The 16101-nt window shown below is 40.7% G+C and overlaps 1 protein-coding gene across 2 annotated transcripts in view; it reads right to left on the bottom strand.

The window, feature by feature from the left end:
* LOC124721829 (mucin-5AC-like) overlaps positions 1 to 13717 on the bottom strand; it is a 52110-nt gene extending 38393 nt beyond the window's left edge. Inside the window, exon 1 of one of the 2 annotated variants that reach the window (XM_047246952.1) lies at positions 13494 to 13717. The gene's annotated coding sequence lies outside the window, so the exon portion shown is untranslated. The remainder of the gene's footprint in view (positions 1 to 13493) is intronic. The other variant, XM_047246951.1, reaches the window with a different exon arrangement.
* Positions 13718 to 16101: the final 2384 nt, after the last annotated feature.

The raw sequence follows: 16101 nt of genomic DNA, 5'->3' as shown, positions 1-16101 counted from the left end.
ATACAGCAGCGAGGAGGAGGAAGAGAATTGCCATTGTGCGCATCCCTACCACTGGTTACACATTTGGCTGGGTGTCGATAAGATGTTCTAGTGTGGTTGAAATGATGACACTGGTAGCAGCGCATCGGGTTTGCAACGTACGGCCAGACTGTGATAATTCCATAGCCTGCTTTGATGTTGGATGGAAGCACCACTCTATCAAAGGTGAGAGAAAGATTGCGGGTGGATACTAAGGAGGAATCTACCTTTCTCATTACACAATGGACAGCAATGACACCCTGATCAGAGAGGTACGATTTTATTTCGGGCTCAGTTAGACCACTCAGCAGCCTGGTGTAACTTATACCATGCGAAGAATTGAAAGTTCTATGGGCCTTGACACGAACAGGGTAGCCTCGGAGAAGCGAGGCAGCAAGCAGTTGCTGTGCTTGAGAATCAGAAGTAGTCTCCAAAAGTAAAGTGCCATTCCGTAAATGGGAGCAGGATTTCACAGGGACGGCAATTGCAGCAAAACCTTTCTGAATAATAATTGGATTGACCATGGGGAAGGACTGGCTGTCTTCAGTACGTGAGACCACATTGAACTGTGGTGCAACGGGTAGGGTCTTTGAATCATTTGCCTCATTACGTTTACGTTTTATATACGTTGACTGGGATGATGATTGACTTATTACGAGAAAATCGCCCATGATAGCCAACATTTCCGATGGCAGGCTCCTTCCAACTAGGGGCTCCCTTCACAAGGGGGTGCACCCCCCGTAAGTGATTGTTCACACTTCAAGTCACACCTCCTGAACACCTGACAGAGGGACCAATTGGCAATTTGGGAAGGTTGCAGCTCAGGCAATCACCCCTCCCTGGGTCTGGCGTGTACCAGGGGTTATAAGCGAACCCTACCCGTCAACCCGGGGCTGGGAATTACGCGTTACCCAGTCACTTGTTACATGTCAAGCCAGAAATTGGGGAATGGCTCTTGGTCCCAGAGTGCCGTTGGATGTTGGCCCACACGATAGAGGAAGGGATGGAACTGCTAAAAGAACTAGTGAAAGAAATCCAGCTATCTATTTTGCTATCCCAAGAAAGATATGACACTTTGCAATCATCGGTTTATAATGAATTCAATTTGCTATCATAGGATGACAGGTAAAAACGCGGAGAACATGTCTCCGTGCGCAAATTGCATCGCGGCATACCTCACTCTACCAAGGGATGGGGACATGACATAGTAAAGAGGATGTGTGAGGAGTGGAACATTCTGCAGCTGTAAGGATAATGTTTGTGAGAATCCCACCTGGTCATGACAACTTGGCAAATCTTGTTCTTCGAAGGTCACCGGAGAGGAGTAAAGCTGCCAGTTAGCCTCAGTAAGCTGCCATTTGGGTGTGTTTGCAGATGGGGTAGGAGTCAGCAAATGGATAGCAGACAGGAAATGGTCACTCGAGTAGGTGTCTGAAAGAACGGACCACTCTACACAATGGACAAACTGTGCAGTGTAAAAGGATATGTCCAAATTGGAATAGGGGTGAGAGGAGTCGGAAAGCAAAGCGGGTGCTTCAGTGCTAAGGTAGAAGAGGTTAAGTTGGTTAAGAAGGTCAGCCAAGAGGGCACCTCTCTGACAGGTCCTGGGAGAATCCCAAAGGGGATGATGCACATTAAAGTCACCAAGTAGCAAAAATGGGGGAGGTAACTGCCCAATAAGCTGAAGGAAGTCTGCCCTGGTGACATCAAACACCAGAGGGATATAAATAGTACAGAGGGAGAAAGTCAGGTTGGGAAGGAAAAGGCAAACTGCAACTGCTTGAAGATGGGTAGTCAGGGAGATGGGTTAACTATGAATGACATTCCTTATGAGCAGCATCACGCCCCCATGAGATGGAATGCCACCCTCAGGGGGAAGGTTAAAACGAATCAGTAAGTAACGTGAAAGCTCAAGGCGGTCATAAGGGCACAATTTCGTTTCCTGAAGGCAGAGTACAAGGGGATGTTAAAAGCAGCCGTAAATCCTCTTTGTGGGACCGAAGGCCGCCAACATTCCATTGGTGGACAGTCATGATGAGGAAGTGATGTACGGGTGTCAACTCGGTGGCTGCCGAGTGACAGCTTGTGTAGAGTCACTACTGTAGGGCACAGAAACAGGAGGATCCAGCTCCATGGGTTCCACAGAAGCATCGGCTTGCTTGTGAGGTCAGTCTGTGGAGTCCAACACTGAGAAATGGTTGGTGGTGCGCACCAGTGATACGGAGAGTGGCCGGGCACAGGTACCACAGGGTGACACCTTTGAAGAGGCTCTTTGGGTTGGTGAAGGAGAAGACCGTTTGCCTTTGGTGGACTTCTTCGAGTCATTCCAGTTAGAAGAAGACTAGGGTGTTGTTTGGCTGGAGGAAGTCTACACTGGAGTACTACTTCTGTCCTTTCCTGCCTACCGGTTGTGTAGCTGGTGGCTTCGCCCCTTGAGGCATGAGTTTGTCTGTCTGTTGCACAGCTGGATGGGGCGATGGCGGTGCTACCTTGACACTGGACGATTTCACAACCTTAGAGCTGAGTTTGAGGTCCCACGTCTGCATAGCTATGTCCTTCATATGCGAGGGGTGCAAGGAGAATGTGGGCTGGAACAGTTCACACATGTTGAGGTGAAAGCCCCCCCCCCCCCCCAAACACACACACACACACACACACACACACACACACACACACACACACGGAGAGGGTGGGCACAACTGCTGCAAACAGGATTCACCTCACATCATGAGGACATGTGACCAAAACGGAGGCATCGGAAAAATTGCGTGGGAAGTGGCATATAGGGCTTCACGTCGCAACAGTTAATCATTTCCAGAAAGGTATGCCCCTCAAAAGAAAGGATGAAAGCTCTGGTGTCATCTCAATTGTCCGTAGGACCTCATTGGGCAAAATGAACATTTCGCCTTGCCGGATTAGTCCTGACTTCTTCACACTGAAGGAGGAAGTGCCCATGGAAGATTATTCTCTGGGTCATGTTTAAAGACTGGTGAGGAGAGATCATCACTAGGATGTCTTCTAAGTGCTCACAAGCACAAACGGAAGCTGATTGACAGACAGAAAAGGTTTTAATCAGTAGGAAACCAGATTGCATCTTACTAAGGAGTCAACTTCACCAAATGTATCTCCTATATGTTCTACACAAAAGAAGAGATGCTAGGGAGGGAGTTCTTCCTCAAATGTCTCATATAATGGAAATAATTAAGGAAAGGGAGCTCAAACACCAAAGGGGACCAGAAGAACCAAAAAGGGGGAGAGTGATAGCAGAAGACAAGAGTGAAAGGGGATAGTGGAACAGAGAATAGCTGGGTCATCACGAAGGGGAAGACGAGGAAGAGGTGATAGGATGGTGAAAGGCTGCAATAGCTCATGGAACCATGCACACCACACATGTATCCGCATAAGAACTGTGGGCAACCATTGGGGGAAGTGGGTTATTTTTGGACCACTTTTACAAAGAAAAGTATCTTCTGTCAACTGTTTTAAACTGGTTTCATCAGAAAGACCACGTTATAAACCACCTAAAATCTATATTTGATTTTTCACTGTGAGTATACAAGGCCCTAAAAACAACTGTAAGGTGGAGGTGCATTGAGAATGGGTCCATATTCCACTGGTACTCAAATTCAGTGTGACATCCTTTATTACATTTTACAACTATTTAGAACTCTCTGTGGAAGATATCAAATGTCCTGTTGACTAAGAAATGAACTTTACTTAGAAAACTGCAAGTAAGTAGTTTTTCTCACATCTCTGCAGCATTTAATTCCACAAAATTCATTTCACAAAAAATGAAATGGAATAAGGACTTCAATAAAAAGAACGATTTTCTATTTTCTTGTGGTTCTAATACTTTGAGGCAATCACATTTCAAAAGCGTAATTTTTTGGGTTGTCTCTTCTCAAAATTTCTTCCTAAACAATCCCATCAGTGACATCTCGTCAGCAGTATCGATTTCCTCGTGACAATCTACAGCAAATTAATGCAACATGTAAAAAAAATGCAAGTAGCTTGAAGTAAACATAAACTTAGGATCCTAAAAGAGATCATCTCTAGCTCTGGCCTCTCACAATTATAGAAATGTATCACCAGCTTGGGATCCCGTGTAAAGAAACCCTTACCAGGTTTGGGAACCTATGGTAAGGTTTGGGAATCTATGGTACAGAAACTCAGCCACGGCTGCTGTTACACAGCTATTGGTTGTGGCCCCTAAGGTGATAGGGATACTGGTTTTCTCACTGTAAAAGGAGCTAGCAGTGGTTAAGCCATCACAGACCATACCAAGACATTTATACAATTTTTCTTGCAGACACTGATGTTCCACACTACCCAGAAACTATGCTAACATGAAGTATACTATACATTAAACCAGAATCAAACTAGGACATCAATAGCATTACACACTAAAAAATGTCAGGAAGACTGCTGTTGACTCCACCAAAATTTACACAATGTGACGTTGGTGTAAAACCACTGGCTATTTAAACAATACAGAGCTGTTATGCAGCAGTTTTACAACCATGGTTTCCACTTCATTGATAATGCACAGTTAAACTGTGAACTTTATAATCAGCTTGATTCCACAGTTACAACAGAAAAACAGACTGAAATATAGTATGACAAGTCATGTCAAAAAGACTCCCCTTTTCGGAAGTTTTTCTGAGTTAGTCGTACTTTATCTCACTTCTTAGTCATAAAACTTTTGATATCATCTTACCAAGAGAGTGCTAAACAATTTTGGAACATAATAAAAGACGTAAAATTTAATTTGCCTATCAGCAGAATATGGGCCCTATTTCCAATGTACCTCCACCTTGTCATTATTAGGGCCCTATACGCTCAAATTGCAAAATCAAAAACAGTTTTGTAGGTGGTTTAGAACATTGTATTTCTAATGAAAATAGTTTAAGTAAGCTTTTAGAAGACTTTCTTGTAGAAGACGGCAAAAAAAAAATTTGGTGTTGTTAGACAAACTGTCAAATTTGCCCTCAATTTCTGAACAACTGAAAAGCTGTAGGGGGATTAAATTTTACATTCTAAGACCTTGTCTCAGTAAGTTGTTATGTGCAGACTTTCAGGTGTATCCCGCATTACTTCCTGAGATATAAAGAGCTAAACTTCACATTTTTTTCAAGAGAGTATTTTTTCAGCCTACTTTGCTTCAAATTATCCCTACACAACTTGCTCAGGAAATCTTTTCTATTATTTCGTTTCTTTCAAGACAATATTGTCAAAGATCTTTATGTCTCAAAGTTCCCCAAAACTCATGGATGCACTGTTGGATGGCTGCCCTATGGAGTCAAACAAATGACTATATCTTTGGAAGTATTGAATTAATGATCATAAAACTGTACCAATGTCCACTGGGAACATAAGCAATTGTTCCAAGAAAATTGCATCACAATCCATGATGGTCATTGGGGAACCTTTAGAGCAGTTGGCATGGAGTGACTCAATTTACTGTTCACTTGTACCTGTAAAAGGGGCTGTTCCACAAGTCATCCTTGCATTTGAAGTCAATACGACACTCTTCTCTGCAACAAGTTATGAATTCTTTCAAAGATCCCCAGATCATCTCAGATTTGGACTAGATTGTATAGCTCACTGCTCCAGTACTTCAACTGTATCAAAGGGACTGCAGTACATTTCCTTTCTGAGATGATCCCAGACATAAAAGTCCAGAGGATTGAGGTCAGGTGACCTCAAGAAGCAAGGTACATGCTATGCGCAACCTACAGATTTTGACTCATATTGGCACATTGGATATCTTCTTATATCAGTGGCAAAATCTACTCATGACCCATCATGCATGTAACGCATTCCCCAATGTTGTGCAAGGTAAGGTAGATCATGAGTGAAGGTAAGGCAGATCATGAGTGAAATTTGAGCCTTATTAGGTGGGGACTTGATCAAAAAAATTCTTTTTTAACTTTCATTGCCCTGTTGCCCTCAGCAGAGTTTAATATGTTGATTTCAATCATCACTTTACATCCCTAACTGTGGAGCGAAAATTAAATATGTTACTGCAGCTATGTAAAGTATCTCCTGTCACCTGGTACAAGAAGTCATGGCACAAAAAATTAATTTTATTCAATTGTAATTAAAAAGGGTAACTAATAATTACTGACATAAAAAATTTCCATTCAAAATACATTTGTACTAACTAAGAAAATATTCCAGACTGAAGTCAGTGGCACCTTATATCCCCCCCATTCCCAATTATCTCACAAATTTACAGGAATGTTTTTGCTTCCATTATTAAACACTTCCACAAATGTCAGTTTTCGCTATTAATCATTGTCCACCATGTATATATAATAAAATTTTGAGTAATGTTTATAGATAAATTAAAAATATATCTCTTCAGACTCACAGCCCTCTCAGAATATTTTTAACCTGATGCTACTTAAGTGATGGCCATGTTAATTTAAATTGGTGGTATCAAAGTAATCAAACCCAGGTCCACTGTGTGGGAAGCACAAATGCTACCATTCAGTTAGAGAGGGGTATTATAATATTTATGACACAGGTAAACTCTCAAGGAAAGGTAATTAATGTCTCATGGAGGGTGCCAAAGGACATCATTCACATGTGAAAACATTCTCAAACAGGCCCTGAAAACAGATCTAACTTATTCCCTCCTGGATGGAGATGTTTTGTAACAGAAGTGACAACTGACTTTCTCTGTTTCTTGGGTACATGCATAAATTAAATAGTTTCAATATGAGTGACGGACCAGTCAGAGAATCAAACTGTATATGACAACCAACTCTCAAATGCTCCACTTTCTGCAGGGATGGATAAAATTCTGCAACAAAACATTTACATTTATTCTGCAGTTGAGTTTTGAATGACAAGGTCAAGAAGTATTAATAAACAGTCATGGTTGCTGCCGCTTGAGTCATCAGTGTTTACTACAATGAAATGAGAGTGGAACTCTAATCTATCATACGAGGCTCTCAAAACTTGGTCAAGCATTTTTTTTCCCTCTTTTTTTTCCTTCTCTTTTTCACTTCATACTCTATAAAACAATTTTCTAATATGACAATGGATGGTTTACTCCATCCTTGGTGAATAACAAATGTACATTTCTTTACACAAAACAGTTCTTTGGACAAATCTCAAGGAGTGCCATTATATATGGTAACAACTCATATTAATGACACATTCCCCTTAACTGAGCGTACAACAATATTGACTTGAGAAGTGTGGAAAACAGAAAGAACTTTGCATTTACACTACTGGCCATTAAAATTGCTACACCAAGAAGAAATGCAGATGATAAACAGGTATTCATTGGACAAATATATTATACTAGAACTGACATGTGATTACATTTTCACGCAATTTGGGTGCATAGATCCTGAGAAATCAGTACCCAGAACAACCACCTCTGGCCGTAATAACGGGCTTGATACGCCTGGGCATTGAGTCAAACAGAGCTTCGATGGCGTGTACAGGTACAGCTGCCCATGCAGCTTCAACACGATACCACAGTTCATCAAGAGTAGTGACTGGCGTATTGTGACGAGTCAGTTGCTCGATCACCATTGACCAGATGTTTTCAGTTGCTGAAGGATCTGGAGAATGTGCTGGACAGGGCAGCAATCTAACATTTTCTGTATCCAGAAAGGCCCGTACAGGACCTGCAACATGTGGTCGTGCATTATCCTGCTGAAATGTAGGATTTCGCAGGGATCGAATGAAGGGTAGAGCCACGGGTCGTAACACATCTGAAATTTAATGTCCACTGTTCAAAGTGCCGTCAATGCGAACAAGAGGTGACCAAGACGTGTAACCAATGGCACCCCATACCATCACGCCGGGTGATACGCCAGTATGGTGATGACGAATACACACTTCCAATGTGAGTTCACCGCGATGCAGCCAAACACGGATGCGACCATCGTGATGCTGTAAACAGAACCTAGATTCATCCGAGAAAATGACGTTTTGCCATGACGTTTTGTCATTTGTGCACCCAGGTTCGTCATTGAGTACACCATCGCAGGCTCTCCTGTCTGTGATGCAGCATCAAGGGTAACCACAGCCATAGTCTCCGAGGTGATAGTCCAGGCTGCTGCAAACATCGTCAAACTGTCCGTGCAGATGGTTGTTGTCTTGCAAACATCCCCATCTGTTGACTCAGGGATCGAGGCGTGGCTGAAAGATCCGTTACAGCCATGCGGATAAGATGCCTGTCATCTAGACTGCTAGTGATATGAGGCCGTTGGGATCCAGCACAGTGTTCTGTATTACCCTCCTGAACCCACCAATTCCATATTCTGCTAACAGTCATTGGATCTCGACCAACGCGAGCAGCAATGTCGCGATAGGCTACAATCCGACCTTTATCAAAGTCGGAAACGTGACTGTACGCATTTCTCCTCCTAACACGAGGCATCACAACAACGTTTCACCAGGCAACGCTGGTCAACTGCTGTTTGTGGATGAGAAATCGGTTGGAAACGTTCCTCATGTCAGCACGTTGTAGGTGTCGCCACCGGCACCAACCTTGTGTGAATGCTCTGAAAAGCTAATAATTTGCATATCACAGCATCTTCTTCCTGTCGGTTAAATTTCGCATCTGTAGCATGTCATCTCTGTGGTGTAGCAATTTTAATGGGCAGTAGTGTATATTGCATCAAGGGAGATGCAATTTTATGTTATGATGAATTACAGCTAATAGCTTCAATCACGTACATCAGGCTTATACATAATCAAGATGGGATTGTAAATACGCTTTGTAAAATCAGAGGCAAGATGGGATTGTAAATACGCTTTGTAAAATCAGAGGCAAGATGTGTCCACACACTACATGGCAGGGTTCATGCATCTCAATTTGCCAAAATACCTAAACAACTGAATATGAAGGCCAGAAGCCTCCAATTCTTCTAGCACAGAATAATGCTCTGCAGTTTAAGGAAAGGTAAATTAAAAACAAGATCTGAACAATAAAAAGAAAACCCACAGATTTTTCATTAAATAACTTAGAATCTACAACTCAATTAGTAGCACTGTGTGTTGTTGATGGCAGGCTTGAAGTACAAATAACAGAAAATATGTTCTTACATAATGAGGCCTGCACTGCCTGTTAGCTGTAGATGTTCCGTTACTGGGGGAAAAAAGAGAGAGAGAGAGAGAGAGAAAGAGAGAGAGAGAGAGAGAGAGAGAGAGAGAAAGAGAGAGAGAGAGAGAGAGAGAGAGAGAGAGAGAGAGAGAATGGCCAAAATGATCATAAATTTGAGGATGAGGGCACAAAAATTAGGATTGCATACAAAAATCATAAATGTAGGCTCGGCAGCAGTTTAATGTGGTTTGAAGTGTCAGACCAACCTCCTTCACTTAAGGACCACGGAAGCAGAAACATGAAAACAATAGCCAGTATGTCTTGTCACCATCAAAGAGTGCTCTATAATAGATAGAACATGTAATCTTTGCTATTATTTATCTATAACAATCTGGATAGTAAAAGGTTCTCGGGGAAGACTTAACCCTAGAGAATGCATTTTTGCAAGTATGAAAATTCAGTTTCAAATCTAGTGCTACTATCTGTTAACAGTATGTGGAAGCAGTAATGCAGCAGCTCATCCCAACACACATCACCTGTTGTGTATGTCAAAACGGATCAGTAGAGATGTGAAGTTGTACTTGACAGGTCTGTGTTTAAAGTGTGGGGTAAAAGGAAAGAAAGTGAGCCTGTCAAGAGAAAGAAATGTGTGCAAAGTCTGTATTCATTTGAAACAGAACTAGAAGTTTTGGATTGCTATGAGAAACTTGAGCATATTGTTGACATTCCACATGCTTTGGGTATTAATGAATCCACTGTGAGAACTATATGTGACAATGCAGAACCAATTCAAAAAACTGCTCCATATTTAACTTACATGTGACTAGAGTGACAATATCTTGTTTGAGGAGATTGGAAAAATGCTGCACCACTGGATTGAGCGTCACAGCGAACAGCACATGCCTCTCTATGGAGCTGCTATTCAAGCTAAAGCCAAGACATTGTATGCTGATTTAACCGAAAGAGAGGACAATCCAGCACTTTTCTAGGCCAGCTCAGTTTGCTTTGATAACTTTCAGCATCACCTGACATTTCATCATCGAACTGTCACAGCAATACTTGAAAGTAATGAAAAAGGGACTACCAACAGAGGGCATCCTGGTAAGAGGGCAAATAGAGATTCTGGATAACATTGGAAGGGGACATTACAATGCTCAATTACCAACGGAGGAAAATACAAAAGAGAAGCTACTGAAATGTCAAAATTGCCTGAAATGTGATGAACTACTTCATGTTTGTTGCTTTTTAACTTATAATACAGATGTATAAAATATATTTTGAGATTATTCTGTTTATTCATTGTGTTTATTAGGAGTTTTAACCCCAAAGCTCAAATTTATTTACATCTATTTGAAAATAACAATACATAGGCCTAAAGAAGATAACTTCCAAGTCTTGAACTTCACAAAGTTACTCTATTGTCCTGATGTCCTTCTGGAAGCATGCCCAATTTTGTAACTAGTAAAAACAATACATACTCAAATTGTTTTTTCTTTCTTCCTTACAACATTATTGCAGAATGAAGATACCATAACTAATTTATGAAAAAAAAAAAAAAAGAAATAAAATAATTCAGAACTATCTGGGTTAAGAATTTCCAGTTGGGTTTCTTTTCATTGGGAATACAGCAGTTGCAGCACCTTGCTCAAAGTATAGTCCATTTTTTTCAATGGCTTCCTAGTGGTCTTGGGATGTAGTGTCTCATCTGTGACGTGTATGTACTAGAAATACTCTGCCATTGTTTGAGCAATAATGAGTTTTCTAATGCCATGGTAATCTCGTAAATATAGAAAATCCTTTGATTCATTTTCATACTCTTGTGACTGGGATGATTAATGAAATTCAGGCTCTCTTCATATGTATTCTCACATTTACCTTTGCCAGCTGAAATGCTGGTAGATTACTTTCCTTTGGTAGGGATTGAATCTTTGAGTAAAACTCCACCTGTCACTCAAACTGGAGAGAATTGCCTTTTAATTTCTCCTGAGGACATCAGAATGGCTGCATTAGAAGGGTGGTAAATCATTATTGTAATAACGACCCATCAGTTTGCATTTATGTTTTGCAAAGAGACTGTATACCACCCTGTTTGTCAGTCTCCAAGAAATCTGTCACTCCCGCAGCTCACCAATCTCAGCACAAAATCTGTTTACAAACTAATTTCCACACTGCAAATATACCTGGTAGTTGTCACAACTGCTTTGCTGAAACATATCCAACACTTTCATAACTATGTTGGAGACAACCCTTATAGGGTTGGGGGCAGACATGGTCACTCTGATTCTCATCTGTGGATGGGCTATGATTTTGTTTTCCTTGAAAACTATCACAAGTAATGACAGCATTGAGGTCATTTCTGCAGATGGAGTTTTCAGATTCATTAAAAATATCAGTCTAAGTTACCCAAAGGAATACCATTCACACCTACAACTTTCCTACTCAAGGACCAAACTTTTTATTTCAACTACTCTTTAAATAATTAACTTTTGCAGGTACTCAAGTGGAAAAAAAAAACACACACACACACACACACACACACACACACACACACACTCTCTCTCTCTCTCTCTCTCTCTCTCTCTCTCTCTCTCTCTCTGCATGACTGGATTACTCTACGTAATCCATGTGCGCAGACAGATCGTTGCGTGTGGACGGGCCTTAAGGCTACTTGGGGTATCTAGACCATGATTTTACAATGTGAGTGGACAGTTTCTAACTTTTTACTTGCCGGAGAAGCACTAATAGGTAAAAGTAATAACAAGTTTGAAATTTCCTGGCAGATTAAAATTGTGTGCCAGACCGAGACTCGAAGTACTCACAAGTCATTCCTAACATTCATTCAGAAAGGCACAAGTTGTAAGAATTGTGCAGCAAGAATAGTGTTTTACCTAAAGTGCACCTTTATCAATATTTCTTCCAGAGCCAGACATTTCCATACAATTCAAATACCATCTACCCTTCAAAAGCACAATCATCAATATCTAGTAAAACAATAGCATTGGTAAACATGATTATGACCGTAGCTGTGGACATTTTTTGCTACATTACAATAATCAGACAGCCAGACACTGACACAAATGCATTGCACTATTAGCACAATATATTGTAGCAGACTTCAAATGGCAAAGGTTCCCAAGCAGTCATACAGGTACATAAAAGTGTTGCTTTGTCAAGTGACTACACAAAATTTTAGACTTGGCAAGAACTCTACCTGACAACATAGCAAGCATGCCTTAGAATTTATGGGAGAAACTGAAAATGACGAGTAACTTTGGCAAAGTAATATAAGAAGAAGTGCTCAGTGTTGTGACATTTGGCGGGCGGAGGGGGAGTTTAATGTTAAACGTCCGTCAACAACGACGTCATTAGAGATGGGGTAGAAGCTCAGATAAGAGAAAGCTGAGGAAGGAAACTGGACTTGCCCTTTTTAAAGGAACTATGCCGGCATTTAGCTTAAGCGATATAGGAAATCACGGAAAACTTAAATCTGGATGGTCAGACAAGGATTTGAAACAATGCGCTCTCGAACGCGAGTCCAGTACCTAAACGACTGAGCGTCACCTAGGACGAATGGAGTGGTTGACAAGTCTCTTTATATTGTAATACTGCTTATATGATCGTAAAACAAGTTTGTCGTTTCTGTGTACACAACAAATAACTTCCATAGCAATCTAGCCCTATGCGCCCAATCGTAACGTTCACGTAGATCCAACAACGTAGTTTTAATAGAAGAAATGAGAGTTAAATATATGGCGCCAGAATAACAGTTATACAAAAAAGTGTCAATTCACAGTACTACAATAAAGTACCAACAAATGTCTTCATATTATAAGAACTTAACAATCTGAAAATGACGTAGGCTAGCTTCCACATAATTCCCGGTAACTTCTGATAAAGTCAATTAGCACTAACAAATAATTCTTTTACGTCACATACGTGAACAGACCACTCCAATTTTTGCCGATTTCTTTCATGCTCTCCAGACAATACTACAAACGCCTTGTATTATTATTTATTTTCTGCAGTCGGGGCAATTGAAATGGTTTACTCATATCCTCGTCCAACAGTAACGGCACTTGAAAGCACCACAGAACATGTTCGGAGCATATATACTTTCATTTGGCAGAATATGGTACTCTAAATTTTATCATAATTCGTATCTAAAGTAGTCATACCTAGATATAATGATATTCAACTGTTTCTTGTTAGCATGCACACACTATATTAAGAATGATACGAAATACACAAAAGCGCTTCTCTCATAGCGATAAGGCATAAATTAATACAAATACAGTATGTTGCATTGAATTAGAAATTTGAGATAATTACAGCTACTTTATTCTGGAGCTAACAGAGGCATAATTTCATACGAACTTAATATACTTTCATAAACTGCGCTACACACCTGTTGATTCGAACGACAGTCAAAGCTTTCCTATATAGCTATTCACGCTCACTCTTCGCACTCTACAAATGTCAAATTTTTGCATTAAACTAAGTTAAACACTGAAAAATACTTTCACACATATCACAAACTTTTTCTCATTCACAGGCAAGTAAACGTATCCCCTTAACAACACTAAGGTAGGTAATAGATATACTTGATTATGAGTATCTCAGGAAAGTCTGTAAAGGTTCGTTTGAGCAGTTGCCAGCGGGCTCGTGCGCATGCGCAGAGCTGAATTCGCGTATGAGCAGTGCCTTCTCTCGCTTCTGGCTACTAGAAGCGTGGCTGTTTGCCGTATGAGCAGTAGCAGCAAGTAGACAGATGCTACCCGGAAAAATTTTTCCCGGCGCGCCCAAGCTGCCAGATACGCGCATGCGCAGAGCAGGCATATTGTGGGGCGGGGGGGCTGCTCCTCGGCGTGACCCGTGTATATAGAAAACAAAATAGATTTCTGTGGGCGGGAGCCATGAAGTGAATTAATATATATTCTCATAATCATGAAAGATCAAAATAAGTTAGTAGTTTCAATTTTCTGATTTTATATTATTTCCACGTTATTAGCAATCAACCATTAATGTCTTAATGAAGCTGTTTCTGTCAGTTTTGTAGAGAAATTTGCTTCTATTAATTTTTTCCCGCTGAGGCAGTTACTTTATTTGAAACGAAGTTTTTTCATTCCGCACAATTGGCTACTTTCAGCTTCGTTCAATTTCAACTGCAAATTTTCAGTTTCTGGGACGAATGACATTATACCATTATAAAGAACCAAACATGAGAATACAGTACTGGACCTCCAAGAAAACTGGTATCACAAAAACCACATAGAAAATCTGAATATCAGGTACTTCAGAGTGCATCTGGACATATAAATGTACAATTAGAGCAGAATGAAGCACTTTAGTATGGTTTATGAAATTCCGATGGTGCTGGAGTAGTCTCTGATGTCCTGTTCCTTTTATGACACTGTAAGATCTCTTAATGCTATATACGTACGAACATACGTAAACATTGCCTTGAAGTTGACGAAGTAGGCAAATTAGGTCAGTAGTTTTGAACTAAATATTTTGTTCCAAATATATTGACAGCTGTAGCAGAATTTTACAAATCTGGCCTCTGTGGAACAGTGTTTTTCGATCACAAGGCACCTGTCTAATACTTTCTCTAGGCCTGAAGTTATTTCTTAATTTGTGTTTACACCTTTAATTTATAGAATGCCATTCTGTGCTAAATTATAGACTGGCAGCATACCGTGTTTTATCGTTTTAACTCCCCACATGGCTTTATATTTATTCCTAAAGTAGAATGTAAACTTTCAGTTGTACAGTTTCTTTGCCTCACAGACAACCTTGTTAATTTTTTACACAGTTTGAAATAGTCACGAAATTTGTTGTCCTTTATTCTGGTGTAAGCTACATAACAAACTGTTTTTTTCTTTTTTTTGCAAGAAATTTGCATTCCATCTTATTAGCTTTTTGCAGTGCTGTGTAGATGTAAACCTGATTGGAAATGCTACATAACAATATTGCAGGGTACGAATTAAAAAAAAGAATCTGTGAAAGTCACCACATAGCAAAATGTTATGGTACTTTGAGCTGTGGAGTCTAAGTTTGAAATGATATTATGCAAAGAACTGCTTCCTTATTTGCACCCTTTATCTGGTGGCATATGATAAAACAATTGCTCCAAGTACAACTCTATATGTCCCCGTAACAACATGCAGCAGGGCTGCACATGGTCACGTGACGCCCCACCACGCACGAAATTCAACTCGGAAATGCGATGAAAAGCGAATGAGAAGAGCAAGCACCAAGTAGGGGCTGCCTACGTCATCGTAGCTGCGCATGCACAGTACAGCCTGTTGTCTGGCGCTGTCTGGCAACTGCTCAGACGAACAAATGTACTTTCGGCTTTTCCATTGATTTTGAACACTTCCAAATTCCCACCATTGCTTATTTTTAGTAAGTTTGTGTTCGTACACGGCAACTAGGCTGGGAAAACACAAAGGAGATTGATTCTCTGTAAAGCCCGGTCCACACGCAACGATCTGTCTGCGCAGACATCGGCGCAGATGTCTGTACATGCAAAAGATCGCTGCAAATGTGGTGTGTTCACACGACACAAACCCCAATCTACTACTCGCCCGCCATCTGTCGGTGTAAAAAAGAAATCAGTAACAAGCGACTACGCTCCCCGTAAACGTCAAAAATTTAATTCAGTTATTTTGAAATATAGAAATGGAGGAAGTTCTGTTGTGGTCTGTGTTGCAAAAAACATTCAGACCAACCGTAGGAAACAGAGAAAGCGTTCAAAATTATGCAGACAGTGGCTGCTAAAGCGAAAGCAGTTTTCTCACGTAAATTTACTGCGAGAGTTGCAGGGCGAACCTAACGACTGGCGAAATTATTTGCGGATGGATGTCGAAACTTATAATTATCTCTTAAAGCTTGTAACCTCTCACATTATGAGAAAAAGTACTTGTATAGAGAAGGGCAATTTCTCCTCATGAACGGCTGGCGGTAACATTAAGATTCCTAGCAACAGGAAGGAGCTACAAGGATTTGGAATT

This window comes from Schistocerca piceifrons, chromosome X (genome assembly GCF_021461385.2).
Source record: "Schistocerca piceifrons isolate TAMUIC-IGC-003096 chromosome X, iqSchPice1.1, whole genome shotgun sequence".
Classification (NCBI taxonomy): Eukaryota; Metazoa; Arthropoda; class Insecta; order Orthoptera; family Acrididae; genus Schistocerca; species Schistocerca piceifrons.
The sequence above is the reverse complement of the archived record's forward strand: the minus strand, read 5'-3'. Positions and strand labels throughout refer to the sequence as shown.